Below are 18,449 nucleotides of genomic sequence, written 5' to 3'. Positions count from 1 at the left end.
TGCATCATTACAAGACAAAATGATGGAACAAGCAAAAAAGGATTGTATGACCTGTTCTTGCACCTATTTACACTCACAGAGTAAAGATGAAATTCAATGAGCTTCACTCACATTCAGAGAGTAAAAGCAAATTAAAAAAGGAATTCAAATCATTAAGATATTTTTGATTATTCCTTCATTGAAGTTGCAAAAAATGACTGGCTCATAGCTTCATTGTGTACAAATTTTACAAACTTTTGGTGTGCTAACAGCAGTCAATATTAATGGTGTTGCTGTTACAGCAACAGTCAGATGACAACTTACACATATGACAGTCCTAGTCATTTAATTGTTTTGAATCTGATTGCACAGATTTTCCAGTAATGGGTAGAATTTGCCTGTACTGGGAGCACTGTATCTTACTGGCAGGCTTAAAAATTACCTCAGGGCCACAAACACTCCAAGGCCGACAATATCTAACATTATTCAGTTGCTAGAAGCACAGGGATGTGTGTGGGGGGGGGGGGGGGCGGTGGTTGGGAGGTACTGGAAATGCACCTGCAGTTCCTCCTCTTACACAACAACTCTGCAGCAGATTTCTAATATAAATGGTGTTATGAGTCTATGCAACAAAAATTCATAAAGAATTTACAAATGAAGATTACCCAATTGGTCAGGCCACGCTTTCCATCAATGAAAATTTTAATTGTTAATTTGAGAGTAAGAAATTAGCTGGCAAATTGGACTTAGATTAAAGAAAACAATGAGAATTGCAATGACAATCTCCAAGATAAAACCAAAACAGTAATACAGATATTTCCAAATTAACACACCCAAATCAGAATGTTTACTCACAGCAACGTTAACATGGACTTGGTTGGTCTGGTTTTGTGTTCTATCTCTGACTCTTTTCAAGTCATTGCAGTATAGTACTTTCTGAAGTGAAGCTTTTGTCACAATGTAGGAAACAAGGCCACCAATTTGTGTCACGCTCCCACAATCAACATTGTATAATTGGGCAGATTATCTGTTTCAGTAATGATAATACACCCTATCCTTCAATAATCTATCAACAGCCTCAAATACAATAAAGTTTGAATAATTTGATTTTAGGATATGAAAACACTTTATAATGGATTAGTTTTCAAATTATCTAGGTCAATATAAAATTACACTCCTGAATATTCCAATCTGCCAAGATAGGTCTACTTATGTATGTGATGTAAAACTGAGAAGGAGCAGACAGTTTGTTATCATGTCTTCAAGTTTCCTACATGGAGATTGCTGTTAAGAGTGTTTAATGACATCAGTCCTTAAAGCAGCCCACAAGGGTCTATGCAAGTTTGTTGCAAATTGTAGATAATAGCAATAATCCAATTCCAGGAAACTGCAATTAGCAACAGTCCTCTATTGTATTTTGGCCGTTGACTTGGCAAACTAGCAAACAAAATGTTGCAGGCATAAACCCATGAGCTCACAGATTACTATATTACCACCTTACTGCAAAACATCTGGTTAGAGATGGGCAAGGATCCACAGAGATGGGCAAGGATCCAGAGTTGGCAGGGATTCAGGAGCAGCAGGTGAATTAACAGACAGTTGTGGTCGCTTTGATGCTGACAAAGAGCAAATACTGGATGATGATCCTGTGACAATCCCATCAGCTGCATATTATCTGAAAAGCCTCATTGTTTGTGTGCAACTTCTGAAAGTCACATCCTAGTCTCAAGGCTATTGTGAAGAAAGCATTCCCATATTCCATAGCCAATGCCATCAAATTGTTTTTCACAGTCTTTCAAGTGAACACTGTCCCTGGCCCAACACACTTTGCACAAGTTTCTTAGGAGGTATTGGAGAATAAAGTTGCATCGTTTGCTGTGTGGCCAGAACTACGTGGCCAGCCTTGTGTTTGCTATTTGCTATGTATCCAATTTATTGGCCAGAATGTAATCTCTGTATTGCCTCTACTATTGAATGCCTCAGTGCCTTAAAAATATAGCTAACAGTGAAAGTAAGCTCAGTGCTTTAAGAATGTAGCTAACAGTGAAAGTTAGCATGTAGAGATAACAGTGGTAGACAGGGTCATGGAGTGGTGTGATGGTATGAAAACCAGTCAAAGCCGGGAAGGGGGACAAGTGTTCCAAGGAATAGACTAGACAGGATCGTGCGATGGTGTGATGGTATGAAAACCAGTCAAGGCACTAGAACAAGTATAAGCTACTGAACAAAAATACTGGTGGCGAATCGAGAATCTAATGTGCTGGTGATATGAGGATATGCTAATGTTAATTGTCTCAGCTTTTGTTTGCAAATAAAGGTTTAAATTTCTCAAAGAATCTCCTGTGTCTTCTGGTTATTTCAAGAAACCACGACAGAGGTTCCTGTGAAGAAATTCAAGAAAGTTGGAAAAACAACACGTCATCCCCTAGTTACAAACACTCAGTTTACAGCCACCTGTACATACAAAACACTCTCCCATAATATTGCTAAATTTAAATCTGACACCAGTATATATGTTCATAACTTTGTGTGAAAACTATTTAACCATCCCTCTCCACTTTTAGAAATTGTTCTTTCTTATAAATCTTAGAAGTTTTTGATGTCATACATTATAATAATTTGATGGTAAGTTTTGAAAAAGTTGCTTTAGACCATGCGAGGCAGTGGACAATATCTGCAGTGAATTTAACTTACAGGCAATTTGGAAACTATAAATTCACTGCACTCAAAAGTTAAGATGCTGAAATACAAGGCACATTGAAAACAAATATGGAAAAGCTTCAGATTGGATCAAATCATTGCCTATATTTTATTGCTAGTTGAGTGGTGTTGGAACAACAACCTTAGATTCTACGTCAATTGGTTGTGAGCTTCAGGAAGGGGAAGTTGGGAAGAAGACAATCAGTTCTCATTAAGGGGATTTGCAGTGGAAAGGATGGGCAGTTTGAAGTTCATGGTACCAATATCTCAGAAAATCTATCCTGAGCTCAACACGTTGATGCAATCATGAAGAAGGCATGCCAGCTGTTATACTTTATTAGGAGTTTGAGGAGTTTTGGTATGTTACCAAAGACTCCAGCAAATTTTTACAGATGTACAGTGGAGAACATTCTCACTGTTGGCATCTCTACCATATGGAGGCGCCAATGTGTAGGATTGAAAGAGGGTTGCTGACTCAGCCAGTTCCATCACAGACACAACCCTCCTTTCCAGAGGACATCTTCAGAAGGTGGTGCCTCAAGAAGGAAACATTCATCATTAAAAACCCTGCCCATCTGGGACTTGACTTCTTCTCAAAAATAGGTTGGGGGGGGGGGGGGTGAGGTATAGAAACCTATTGGCACACACTCAATCTTTTAGGAACTGTTTCTTCCTTTCCACCACCAGATTTCTGAACAATCTATGAACACCAGCTCACTATTTCTTTCCAGTTTTCATTTTGTAACTTATAGAGATTTTAAACACAAAGTACACTGCAGATGCTGTGGTCAAAGCAACATGTGCAACAAGCTGGAGGAACTCAGTAGGTCGGGCAGCATCTGTGGAAACAAGCAGTCAATGTTTCCATGGATACTGTCTGATCTGCCGAGTTCCTCCAGCTTGTTGTACTTAAGGAAATTTTCCTGTTTTCACTGTACTGCTGCCACAAAACAAATTTCACTATATATGTCAGTGATAATAAACCTGATTCTCAATCTATATCTAGTTTGCAATCTATGCCACTGCATTATATTTGGATAGATTTGAGGGTAACGTATGTGAAATCGGCTTCTCCTTTCATGTTGAGTGCACTGCCAAACACACTAAACAACTAAAGTCTTCTTGATGTCATCCTAAGATTGATTTGACAAATGGATTAACCGATTTGGAAAAGTACTCAAGTTAAAGTATTCCAGAGGGCATTCTGGTATTAATTAGTGTCATTCCCAATAGTGACGCGAAATCAATGATCCCACTTATTTTTCACCTACACAAATATGAACTCAAAATGTAATTGCTTTAATCCTCACATATTCACTGTTTTCACTTTATTTAGCACAAATGCAGGCAGATCTAATTTAAGGTTAAAAATTCAATTTGGCTCGGCATGGAAAGCACTGACTTCAAAATGACAATGACTATAAAAGTAGATGGACAACAGGTCAGCATCATCACTTGGTTTAATCTTATAAATCTGCACATTTTTTGGATGATGACGCAGGAAGGGGCTTATTAAAATAAGCTTATAGGTGGGTGAGCTGTGCCAATGACCACAGTTTATAAAATAAACACAATAAATCTCAAAACCAAGCAGCACACACCAGAAGGATCAGCATCCTAATTAATGTGAAATTTTAAAAAATTCCCCAAAATGTCAGAAGCACTAAGCAGTTCAAAGGACAAGCAAAGAGCAGACCAGTTATTACATTGGGAGGCAACCAAAGGAGATTTGCTGGCTAATTCCTGGGATGAGAGGGTTTTTTTTATTTAAAGAGACCACAGAGTTTGGGGTTATATTACTTGAGGTTTAAAAGAACGAGGGATGACCTTATTTACACATAATATCCTAAAGGGGCTTGATAAGATGTTGAGCTGTTTCCACTAGTGGGAGAATCACAAACAAGGGGTTATACCTGCAAACTAAGGGATCAGTTATTTAAGACCAAGGTGTCTGGATACTCCCTTTCTAAGAGTAGTGAATAACTGAAGGCAAGTGAGGCCATATCAATATATCTATTGTGGAGATAGGTTTTTGAAAGACACAGGAATTGAGGGTTATGGGAACTGACACACAGAGGAGGATGAGGTCAGCATAAGACTAAGGAGCTAATTTTTGACTTCAGGTGGAGGAAACAAGAGGTCTGTGAGCTAGACCTCATTGGAGGATCAGGAACTTTAAATTCCTCTGTGCTATTTCAGTGGACCTGTCCTAGGCCCAGCACGTAAGTACAATTAGGAAGAAAGCATAGCAACACCACTACTTGAGGAGTTTGCAAAGATTTGACATAACATCTAAAACTTTGACAAACTTCTATAGATGTGTAATGGAAAGTACATTCACTGGCTACATCATAGCCAAGTATGGAAACAACAATGCCCTTGAACTTTCTGTAGGAAAATACTACAAAAAATAGTGGATATGGCCCAGTCCATCATGGGTAAAGGTCTCCTCACCATTAAGCAAATCTACACAAAGCAATGTCATCAGGGATCCATCTTCCCCCCCCCCCCACCCCCCACAATCTAGGTGATGCTTTCCTTTCACTGCTGCCATTAGGAAGGTGGTACAGGAGCCACAGGACTCACACCAGGTTCAGGAACAGGTGAACCCCTCAACCTTGAACCAAAGAGAATAACTTCACCTAACTCCTGCCCCATCATTGAAATGTTCCCACAATCTATGGAATCACTTTCAATGACCCTTCATCTCATGTTCTCAATATTTATTGTTTGTTTATTTATTATTATTATTATTTCTTTATGTACTTGCAGTTTGTTACCTTTTGCATACTGGTTGAACACAAGTTGGTGAGACCTTTCATTGATTCTATTATAGTTTTTATTATGGATTTATCGAGTATGAAGAAAATGAATCTTAGGGCTGTATTCAGAGACATGTAATTTGATAACATTTACTTTGAACTTCATAATCTAATAGATTCTTAAGAAATAATTATAGAGTCACATTACACAACCATATAGATAAGCGCCATCTGGCAGTGATCTGTTTAGCTGTGCAGCAGTGAATTGGTAGGGGCAAGTAACTAACAATATCTCAACATAGCAGGTCAGGCAGCATTCTATGGAGATGAATAAACAGTCAACATTTTGCCTGAGATCTTTCATCAAGACTGTTGAGTTCCTCCAGCATTTTGCATGTTTTACTCCAGATTTTGAGCATCTGCAGAATCCCTTTTGTTTCTGAGCAAGTATCTTGGATGCTGATCATCACTGGTGAATATTTCAGTGTTAATTTTATTTTCTCCACCTCCTTCTGTCCTTGGGGTAAAGGCACCATTCACTGATTAAAGTGTATGATGGACATGCCGTGATGGGTTTTTTTGTTCTCATGGCAACTAAAGCACAACAGTTTGTAAAATATAAAATCATTATCAGAATATTATTGTAATAAGTAGAAGCCACATTAGTTACATCTCTAATCCTGTGAAAAGATTTAAGATTGGAATAGACACAGCTTACACATAAGTTAAACAAAAATGACCTTTCAAAAAAGAGTAGACTGCCTTGAGTGTCACAGATGAAAGCCATTATTTTATCCTCAATGGACTTGTTTTATCCTTAGAATTTTTCTAAAATTAGTTACAGCATGTTAACAAAGGTTTGTAAAAAGTATTCAATGCAAAAAATTGAAATGTAAATAAGCTAAGTAACTGTTCACTAGAAGCCAGTCTCCTGTTTAAGATGTTTACCTCAAAGCAGCTCAGCGCGGGTCAAGTTTCAGTTTTGCAGCTCAGCACATATCAATATCTAATATTTCAGATTCATATCACTATTTAGACAAGACTAATATAAGCACACATAAATGAATAATATTTATGCTAATTTGTAAGGTTATGACTCACTTACAAACTGGAGAATCATTCTAGCACCATATATCATTGGATAGTCCTAAATTGTTCACAAGGACTAAATTTAAAGACTTATTTTCTCTCTTTCTGAAGCATGCTAGGATTTTTAATGTACATTGCAGTATTTTTTCAAAGCAATGTTGACTGTCATTGTTAAATCAGACACACAACTTTCAAATAGTTATAAAAAAGCCAGCTTCCCTTTTCACTTTTTAATGGAATCTTCAACACAATTTCTCTTCACCTAAACCATGACAGGTTTACAAACGTAATGGACATACTTGAGAAGATCAAGGCCAATAACATCCAGTAAATGCAAACTTCCAGGAACAAATGCCACAATCAACTGAAAACAAAGCTCTGACCTTTCCTCCAATGCAGTAAGAATACTGCAAAAGCAACTGTTATTGAATTGTCATCTGGTGGAGACCTGTTATTTCAGCACAAATCATAGTCTGTAATTTCATTTAATTAGTGACCAGTGATGCCAACATTTGTTGTCAGTTTAGTAATGGAATTTTTAAAAATCTGCAATTGCTAGAATTTTGGTATTAAAACAGAAAACACTGTAAACACTCAGCAGGTCAGGCAGTATCCATAGATGAAAAAAAGTTAATTCCTCAGGCCAGTGTTACATACTCGTGACACATGACAGTGGTGCCCTTGTCATGTGACTGGGGTTGAAGCTATACTGGACTTGAGGTGATGGTCTTGTGATGGTGGAATGACGTCATTTTCCCGCCAGTAGAGATCATGTGACGTGTTTTTTTTACAGGTTATAAAAGGTAGACCCCACCCTCTGAGGAGGGGCAGTTCGTGGCTGGATTTGCCAGGCTGACTTCATGCCACTGCGTGTTTTAAGTGATGACGCAGTTTAGTTGAAGGATGAAGTTTTTATTTAATGCCTAAAGTTTAAAAGGTCATTGCCAGCAGGTTCTTTACAATTCTGCTAGTTCGAGACAGTGGAGAGTGAAGATTGGAAGTTCGAAAGTTAAAGATCGAGGAGAATCGCTTTCTACGGTGAAACGGGGGGCGGCCTTTGATCCTTATTTGGAAGGATTTCGTTGACTATGTTCGTGTTAATCCCTGGGTTTAACCAGAAAGGATTGAGGATAGTGTGGAAGGAAAGGTCAGTGCCTTTAAGCCGTTCTGTTTCGTGAATTCTTCGTGGGAAGTTCGATGTCGGGGATCGAAGCAAGTGACGTGAAAGAGAGTTTAAATCGTCTTATAAAGTCTCTCCTTTTAAATGGACCGTGAGCATATCGAACTTTTGGCAATACCACTTTAAAGAACTGTTTTTGCAATATCGCTTTAAGAACTGTTTGGGCTGCCGCTCAGCAGCTGTTTCCGGTTACGGTAGTGTTTGTTTACTTTTGGGGGGGTTTGTTTTCTGTGTTTAATAAACGTGTTGTTTGTTATAAGAAACCCCTGCCGAACTCATATATTTATTGTTGCCTGAATACGTAACACCAGAGACACTTAAGGACTGAGCAATGAGAAAACCTCTTATTCTAGCTATGAGTTATTGTGCCAGTAAGAGCTAGTTTTATGTTGTTTTTGTTCAAATTACAGACAGAGTCCCAAAATACACCCTCATAGACTCCACTCCTAACACTTTCCCAGGCCAATGCCATTTTCTTGTAATATCATACACCTCCAGGTCAATTATCTGTTGGAGGGTAATGTAATGGGTGACAGATGACACATATTGTTCGTAGTAACATAGAAAACCGACAGCACAATACAGGCCCTTCAGCCCAAAATGCTGTGCGGAACATATGCTTTAGAAATTACCTAGGGTTACCATAGCCCTCTATTTTTCTAAGCTCCATTTACCTATCCAGGAGTCTCTTAAAAGTATCTCTTATCGTATCTGCCTCCACCACTGTCACTGGCAGCCTATTCCACACACTCACCACTCTCTGAGTAAAAAAACTTATCCTGATATCTCCTCTGTACCTACTTCCAAGCACCATAAAACTGTGCCCTCTCGTGATAGCGAGTTGATAATAGAAACTATGTTATGTAAGTCAAAAACAGTGCTTACTTAAGAGACGGTGCCTGATGTAATGACATCAGTTAAAGGAACTGCCTTTGGTTTGCTCGTAATGGAAATAAGGGCTGCAGATTCTATTAAGCACATAAAATGACTTGTATGTTTTATTCACAAAATCCGACACATAAAATATTTGCACTTAGCTATTAATTCAGCAATAGTTGGACCAACATCAATGAAGTCTAAAAACCCCTTTCTTGTATTTTAGCCATTTTGAAATTCCATTGCCAAATCCTCCAAGTAAGCCAGAGGAACAAATATGAACCACCACCCTTTCACAGACCCCACTGCAGTAGCTGACAAGTGGCTACAGAAAGAAATGCTCAGCCAACTGTGTGGCCCTATTTTTACTAATAACAAAACTAGAACAAAAATCTAACTTCCACATACTCATGGTAAACAAAAGCAACACACAAAAACTCCTGGAGGATCCCACCACCAAACACATCTCTCCTCCCTGTGCCTTGCACCCTCCCCCAAACCCCCCCCCCCCCCCAGTCAGGGCCCCAAACAGTCGTTCCAGGTGAGGCGGCACTTTACCTGTGAGTCTGTAGGGATCCTCTACTGTATCCGGTGCTCCCAGTATGGTCTCCTATACACTGATGAGTCTTGACGTACAGTTGCAGTAAAACGTATGTGAACTTTTAGCAATTACCTGGTTTTCTGCATTAATTACTCATAAATGTGATCTGATTTTCATCTTAGACACAATAATATACAAACGAAACCTGCCTAAATTAATAACATACGAACAGTTGTACTTGTTCTCAGCAATACTGAGTACACCATTTAAACAATCACAGTCTAGGTTCAAAATAGTATGTGAACCTCTGGTATAATGCCTTCTACAAAGCTATTTGGAATCAGGTGTTCCAGTCAATGCGATGAGATTGGAGGTGTAAGTTGTAGAGGTGCCCTGCCCTATAAAAAAAGATGCATAAAGGTCAAATTACTGACAAACCCTGCTCTTTTCAAGAAACTATGATTACGTGCACCATGCCTCAATCAAAATAATTTTCAGAGGACCTTCGAAGAAGAATTGTAGAAAAGCTGGAGCTGGAAAAGGCTACAAAAGCATTTCTAAAGACCTAAGTGTTCCATCAGTCCACAGTAAGAGAAATTGACTATAATTGGAGGAAATTCAATACTGTTGTTACTCTCCCTAGGAATGGACATCCTGTAGAGATCACACCAAGAGCATGACATGCAATGCTGAAGGAGGTGCAAAAGACCAGCAGAAATCTCTGGAACTAGCTCACGTTGTTCCGTTGTTTAAAAAAGGCTCTAAAAGGAATCCGGAAAATTATAGGCCAGCAAGTTTGACATCGGCAGTAGGTAAATTATTGGAAGGAGTACTAAGAGATAGGATCTACAAGTATTTGGATAGACAGGAACTTATTAGGGAGAGTCAACACGGCTTTGTGCGTGGTAGGTCATGTTTAACAAATCTATTAAGAGTTTTTTGAGGAGGTTACCAGGAAAGTAGATGAAGGGACGGCAGTGGATGTTCTCTACATGGACTTCAGTAAGGCCTTTGACAAGGTCCTGCATGGGAGGTTAGTTAGGAAGATTCAGTCACTAGGTTTACATGGTGAAGTAGTAAATTGGATTAGACATCGGCTCAATGGGAGAAGCCAGAGTGTGGTGGTGGAGGATTGCTTCTCTGAGTGGAGGCCTGTGACTAGTGGTGTGCCACAGGGATCACTGCTGGGTCCATTGTTATTTGTCATTTATATCAATGATCTGGATGATAATGTGGTAAATTGGATCAGCAAATTTGCTGATCATACAAAGATTGGAGGCGTAGTGGACAGTGAGGAAGATTTTCAAAACTTGCAGAGGGATTTGGACCAGCTGGAAAAATGGGCTGAAAAATGGCAGATGGAGTTTAATACAGACAGGTGTAAGGTATTGCACTTTGGAAGGAAAAACCAAAGTGGAACATACAAGGTAAATGGTAGGGCACTAAGGAGTGCAGTAGAACAGAGGGATCTGGGAATACAGATACAAAATTCCCTGAAAGTGGTGTTACAGGTAGACAAAGTCGTAAAGAGAGCTTTTGGTACATTGGCCTTTATAAATCAAAGTATTAAGCATAAGAGTTGGAATGTTATGATGAAGTTGTATAAGGCATTGGTGAGGCCGAATTTGGAGTATTGTGTTCAGTTTTGGTCACCAAATTACAGGAAGGATATTAATAAGGTTGAAAGAGTGCAGAGAAGGTTTACAAGAACGTTGCCGGGACTTGAGTAACTGAGTTACAGAGAAAGGTTGAATAGATTAGGACTTTATATCCTGGAGCATAGAAGAATGAGGGGAGATTTGATGGAGGTATAAAAAATTATGATAGGTACAGATAGAGTGAATGCAAGCAGGCTTTTTCCCCTGAGGCTAGGGGAGAGAAAAAAAACCACAGGACATGGGTTAAGGGTGAAGGGGGAAAAGGTTAAAGGGATCATTAGGGTGAGGGCTCCTTCACACAGAGAGTGATGGGAGTGTGGAATGAGCTGCCACATGAAGTGGTAAATGCGGGCTCACGTTTAACATTTAAGAAAAACTTGGACAGGTACATGGATGAGAGGTGTATGGAGGGATATGGTCCAGGTGCAGGTCAGTGGGTCTAGGCAGAAAAATGGTTCAGCACAGCCAACTGTGACCAACACCAAAAACCCACCCCAGCTGTGAAACATGGTAGAAGAGGCATTGTGGTTTGATTCTGCTTTGTTATTTCAGGGCCTGGAAAGCTTGCAGTCATTGAGGGAATAATGAATTCAAAATTGCATCAAGACATTTTACAGGAGAATGTCAGGGTAGCAATCCATCATCTGAAGCTTAGCAGAAGTTGGATGATGCAACAAGACAATGATCCAAAACACAAGAGTAAATCAACAACAGAATGGTTTAAAAAGAAGAAAATTAGTGTTTTGGAATGACCAAGTCAGATGCTAGAACTTAACCCAATTGAGATGCTGTGGCATGACCTGAAGAGGCTGCTCTTGCAAGGTTTCCCAAAAATATAGATGAACTGAAACAGTTTTTTATGGAGGAATGGTCTAAAATTCCTTCTTACCACTGTGCAAGTCTGATAAGCAGCTACAGGAAAAGCCTGGTGGAGGTTACTGCTGCTAAAGAAGGTTTTAACAGTTATTAAATATGAGGGTTCACATACTTTTTCCAACTAGTACTGTGAATTATTAAATAATGTGTTCAACAAAGATGTTGAAAGTACAATTGTTAGTGTGTTATTAGTTTAGGCAGATTTGGTTTGTCTATTATTGTAACTTAGATGAAGATCAGACCACAATTTATGGGTAATGGAGAAGACCAGATAATTGCAAAGGGTTCAGAAACTTTCTCTTGCAACTGGGTGCCTGCTTCACCTGACCCCTTTGCTCCATCCACCACAAAAAGTGGGATCTCCTGGTGGCTGCCCATTTCAATTCTACTTCCCATTCCGACATGTCAATCCATGGCCTCCTCCACTGCCAGGATAAGGCCACGCTCAGGTTGGAGGAGCAACCCCTTATATTCCATCTGGGTAGCCTCCAACATGATAGCATGAACATCAATTTCTCGAACTTCCAGTAAAACCGTCCCCCCCACCCCCCACCTTTCACTATTCCCATCTCTCCTTACCTGCCCATCACCTACCTCTGCTGCTCCTCCCCCTCCCTTTCTTCCATGGTCTTCTGTCCTCTCCTATCAGATTCCCCCTTTTCCAGCCCTTTATCTCTTTCACCAATCAACTTCCCAGCTCTTCACTTCACCCCTCCCCTAGTTTCACCTATCAGCTGCTACCTTGTACTTCTACCTCTCCTCCCCATAGCTTCTTACTGACTTCTCCCCTTCTTTTCCAGTCCTGAATGTCTTAGCCCAAAATGTCGACTGTTTACTCTTTTCTATAAGCTGTTTATGATGGTGCACTGACCCTCTTTAAGACTAGGTACTGAAGAAGTTTGCAGGACCAAAAGTACAATCTGAAGGGAAGATTAGCAATGCTTGAACACAGCAAGCAGATACAAGGGAACACAAAACTGTCAGAGGCATTTAAAGTAAAACACATGCTCCTTGATGTTTTATTTTAAATGCCAATAACAGCTGCAGCACAGCTGCGCTGACCAAGTTTACTGTTCAAACAATGACAGAATGCAGGCACTTGGAAAAGAAACCAAAGCAACTCATTTCCACTCTCAAGATTAGTTTCTCACTCTGAAGAAGTGAAACATGCCCTTTGCATACCATCTATTTCAATATTACAAAAAAAAGTACAGAGTAATAATACATCGTCCCTCATTAAACAATCCCAAAATTCTGGAGGCCATCCCAAATCAATGGTTAATTAACCTGCTAGCAATTAACCCCTGACCAAATTGCTTCCAGCTTGCCATCACACTGTTGTCATATTTTCCTACTGGCAGTTAGTTGCTAATTAGGCTATGCATACATTCTACATGAAAAATAATGATAAGTTTTAACGGTTTCGTTTTAAAGCTTGGACCAGTTGAAACATTCTGGTTCCAGAAATTAAGGGCTGCACAAACAACCCCTGCTTCAGAGGCTGCTGCATATGGTATATCATCTCAATTTGGCCTTTAGTCCAGCAGTGAAGGAAAATTGGACTATCTAAAGATGCCCTCTTGAAGGTAAGGCCTGAAGCTACCATCAAGCTCTCACATTAGATACAGCTCGTAGGTGAGATAACTTTTGTTACTTGAAAAGATGCAAGTAAAATTCCCTTAAAATTACCTTTTCAATATTTGGATTACTCAACAGTAGCAACAGATTTGCTCACCCAGAATGCTGTATATGTGCTCCCTGCTCTGCTAAAAACAGCTGTTATACTTTAACAAGAAACCATGTTTTATTGAAGTATCTGGGATACCCTGGGGTGACAAACTTCATATGAATGCTTTCATCGAAGAGCCCAAATAATATAAAGAGGAAGAAGGCCATTTAGCTCATTTCGCTCATCTTGCCCTGGATACCCATGAATCTACCTTGCTCCATATCCAGCATTTTTAACAATTTAAAGAAAAACTTGCTCAGATTTTCACATGTCTGGTACCCAATCTGTAAATATAGAATCTGTGTTATTACAACAAAGCAACACAGGAAATCAAATTTGAGATAAGCCACATGGCCCCAAAAACATGATCTACCATCCAGGAAGATTATGGCTGCTCCTATTGCTCAAGTCCATTGTACATTCCCATATCACTGATCCCTTCAGCATCCAAAGATCTACCAATCTACCAACAAAGATGGTCATGGGGCCATGATCACCTAGATTAAACAACACAGTCCATAATGAAAATGATCATTGAAAACAACTTCTCACTCTCCTAATCTTCACTGCATATAGGGCAATGTTTACTAACCTGTCTTCATAGAACAGACTGCTCCACTCAGAATGAGTCACTCATTTAATCTCTTGGACATTTGCTGCCAAGGTAACTATTTCATTTAGGTACAAGGCCAAAACCGAACACTGTTTTCCAGTGTTCTCTTAATAATGCTAGTCTACACAATCTCATCAAGACTTCTCTGCTTTTATATTCCACTTGCACTGAAATAAAGGCCAACTTATTCCTTGTTTTTTGTGACTTGGTTCAATTATATTTTCCCTGCATCTCCTGAACCAGTAGGCTCAGATTTAGCTACTCAAATGTTTATTGTTGTCTCAACCCTTGAGGTTTAAAGTCTTTTTCCCCCTGCCCAACGAAAGGTGCAATTTCACATTTCCCCACATTTTGCTCCACCTGCTATCTTCTTGCCCACTCTCTTAACTGTCCTTTGACAGACCAAGACTTTGTCCTAGCAGCTCAATTTCCCTTTCAAGCTCTCTATCTTCCACACACTGAGATGAAAAACCTGTGCAAAATAACAGCTGGTTATTAATTCAAACTGAGCAACTGAGAACCCTAGCATAGAGAAACCTAATCAGGAAATATGCCAGCCTTATCCAATTTTTCAATCACAATTTTTCCCTCATTAAATGATACCTACTTTCAATGTCACATGACAATTTTCTAGATGCCCCATTGCAGTGTCCTTAGTGATGGACTCCATTGGCTGTGGACAATGAATATTCACACACACACTCACGTCCCATACTTTGATTATCTGAGCAATCTGTCTTCCTCAATAGTCACAGAGAGTTATACTGCAGGAAAACAGGCCCTTCAGTCCATCTTGCCCAGTAATGAGCAAAATATCAATATGAGCTAATCCCATTTGCCTATTTTTGGCCCAACACTGTTCAAGTATCTTTTAAAAATTATGATTGTACCACTTCTACACCTTCCTTGGGCAGCTCGCCCTAATACTTACCACTCTGCTTCCCCTCAGATACTTTCCCCTCTTACAAATATATGTACTCTAGTTTTTACCCTAGTCTTTATTCAGGAAAAACAAAATGAGACCATCCCCATTATTTATGCCCCTCATAATTTTGTTAACCTCTATATAGGTCAACCCTCAGTCTCCTACACTCTCGGGGGGGGGGGAGGGGGGAAGTCCCAGCCTATCCTAATTACTGAAATTCCTGGAATATCTTCATGAACTTTTCCTGCACTTTTCCCAGTACAATAACATCCTTCTTATAGCTGAGTAATCTGCAATGCACACAATGCTCCCAAGTGTCATCTCTCCAACAACAAGTAAATCTGCAACGTAACATCACAACAGATTCAGATTCAGTTTGTCATTCAGAAACCACAAATGCAATGCAGTTAAAAAATGAGACAACGTTCCCCCAGAATGATATCACAAAAGCATATGACAAGACAGACTACACCAGAAAATCCATGTAGCGTTTGGCAATCCCCAATCCAGAGTCCGGAGAGGCTGCTGCGTATTAATATCACGCTACCGTCTAGGGCGTTCCCCGGAAAAGAGCACCAAATCCACCAGACAAAAACAAGACCAAAAACTAAAGCTACAAGACCTGCACAAAACCACATAATTACAACATATAGTTACAACAGTGCAAACAATAGCATAATTGATTAAAAAAAAACATTATGGGCACAGTAAAAATAGTCCAAGATGTTAAAGAACTGTAAGTTCAAAAGAAGTTCAAAACATGCCAAATGCCTTGTTTACCATCCTGCCAACTTGTGTCACCACTTTCAGACCTATGTACCTGGACCCCTCATCTCAGTCTTAATGTGACAATGTAAAAATCTGTAAATAAAAAGTTGCTTATCATAGTGAACCTGCAGGTTCTAGTCAGTAGGTGGCGCTGTGAAGCAAGTGTTTCAAGTCTGAATTCTACTCATTATGTTTGTAATTTAGTAATGGGCAGTGGGATTTATACAAATACAACCAATTCACAGCATGGTATCAATAATTAAAATTAATCAATAGAAAAGCCAGCATCTGTTCTAATGTTCTACAGTGGCATGTCCATTTAAATTTCCATTCACTAGTTTTCTTTCACATGTGCACACAGTACTACCAAAACCCTGTCTCCATTGGCTCCAGAATCCATCAGAATGACGGTGCCTAATTTCTACCATTAAGCCTTTTACTAAAGAGGTGGTAATGTAGGGAGAGCATTTATGCTTCATAAAATGGTAATTTCTAGGCCGCAGTAACCCACACAAAATGCTGGAGGAACTCAGCAGTTCAGACAGCATCCATGGAAATGAATAAACAGTCAGGCCAGATACACATTAGACCGAAGACAGATATACTGTGCTTCTAGATGTATCAAAGTATCAACATTGAATGGATTACAAGGGGTAATTGATAAGTTTGCGGCCTAGGATAGAAGGAGTCAATTTCAAAAAACCTAGCACATTTATTTTTCAACATAGTCCCCTCCTACATTTACACACTTAGTTCAGCGGTCAGAGCATACAGATCTTGGACCTCCAGAAAGTGTCCACAGCAGGGGTGATTGATAATTTTGTGGCCTAAGAGAAGGAGATGCGTTATACAGCTCTCGTTACATGCACATGCAATTCAACTCTTATGATTATGCAGAAAGTTTGAAGTTAATAACTCATCAGTTAATTACACATCAGGGGTGACTGATAAGTTCGTGGCCTAAATTACCTGTGTTAAGATATCATATATTCATGAGGCATAGGTGTTGCTGTCAGGGTCATCAATTATGACGGTTCCCTACATGCTTCCAACATTAATTTTATTTCAGATTTCTGGAATCTGCAGATTTTTGCTATTGACTACTTTGATTCAGAATGTAACAACTGAATTGAATACTTCTTCTGGATTGTAAGAAAATGATAACTGGTTTCTAATACCTTGTTCCAGTCCAGCCCTCTATCAAAGGCTTTTAATATTCTTAAAGTAGCCCAGTAATTATCTGTCCGAAAATAAGTGCATCACATTCACAGGCCTTGCCAATACCGCCTGCACCCCAAGCAGAAATTAACTAAAATAACACATTAGCATAACATTAACTGAACATTCTATCTTCCATAATTAGGACAACCTGTACCTTTCCCCCAGGATCAAAATATCTAAATTCTTCAGGACAAACATTTAAGGTGAGAGTACTGATGTTGAGTTCAAGGTTGTATGCAGTGAATGGAAAAATATGGATACTGTGCAGGCAGAAGAGATCAGTTAGACATTTAATTACTAGTTTAATTTGTCCAGCATAACCTCATGGGCTGAAGACCCCATTCCAGTGCTGCATTGTTCTATGTCTGAAGACTGGCAAGAAATACGAATAGCTGCATACAGGGGCACCAAGACTGGGCAGGAGAAACGGCAAGGTTAAGGAAAGTTTTGTGGTTTAACCACATCCCATTCCTCTAATTATTTAAAACATACTTAATGCACTGTTGTAAGAAGCTGCACACACACTCACATACTTTCCTATAACATTATTGACATGCCCTTCACAAACCATTCTACACCCCTTGGAAATTAGTACATGGAAAATTGTAAAAATAAAACTTCCAACAATTATAGAATTTAAAAATGAATAAAGTTCTTTATTTTCCACATCCCGCAGAGAATGGAAGAAATCTGATATGGTTCACTTAAGCCCAAGTGCTTTGATATTATGATTTAAGTTTAGCATGATGGTGCTCGGTCTGGTAAAATCCTTGGAATTCTTCTGCTACATAAAATGCATAACGAAATGAGGCTGAAAATCGTAGCCCATATCCATTGGATGCTGCTTCTTGGCAATGAGCTCACTTTCCACTTACTGGCTAAACCAGTATATGATAGAAAACATTTTTCTTCTCAATGACATACGCAGGGGTAGATCACACCCTGGGGCTGCTCCAAAGAAAAACTGGATGTGCTGAGAGCCACAATCTTTCAGTTATTTTATTGTTAACTTGAAAAATTGCAACCTTACATTTTGAGAAAAGTTGGCTTGATCTTACACAAAAGCAACTCCCTGTGGTAAGCACTACTGTAATTCAAACTGTCATCTACTCTTTGTATCACCGAGTGCTTTAGTATGGACAAGGCCCCTGCCCCATGGAATTTATGCAGCTTGACCCAGACTTAATGGCAAACATTTGATTGACTGCTAGAATTGACTGATAGTTTTTATAGTCCTTGAATATGCACTGACCAAGACTGAACTAATGTCTGACCAGCTCGATCATTTATAAATACAACAATGAAAAGGCACATCAGTTATTTTCAATAATTGGTGATTTATCCAGTTCCTCTGGAAAACCACTGAAATAATATTCCCTTGTAAGGTGTAAAGAATTCACTCAATAAAATTTATGCACCTTGAATGCACCATATATTAGATCACCAAAAAATTTCCCTTATTTTAAGGGAGGCTCCATTTTGAAATTAAAATCAAATTTAGGTAAACAAAGACTCGTTCCGGGTGGCACAGT

The 18,449-nt window shown here is 39.3% G+C and overlaps 1 protein-coding gene across 1 annotated transcript in view; it reads right to left on the bottom strand.

Annotated features, from left to right (window-relative positions):
* The window catches only part of blmh (bleomycin hydrolase), a 77,318-nt gene that overhangs the window by 30,016 nt on the left and 28,853 nt on the right, over window positions 1-18,449 (bottom strand). The window lies entirely within an intron of this gene.

Source organism: Hypanus sabinus, chromosome 6 (assembly GCF_030144855.1).
Source record: "Hypanus sabinus isolate sHypSab1 chromosome 6, sHypSab1.hap1, whole genome shotgun sequence".
In the NCBI taxonomy this organism is placed as follows: domain Eukaryota; kingdom Metazoa; phylum Chordata; class Chondrichthyes; order Myliobatiformes; family Dasyatidae; genus Hypanus; species Hypanus sabinus.
Note: the sequence above shows the minus strand (reverse complement) of the source record. Positions and strands in the feature narration are given on the sequence as shown.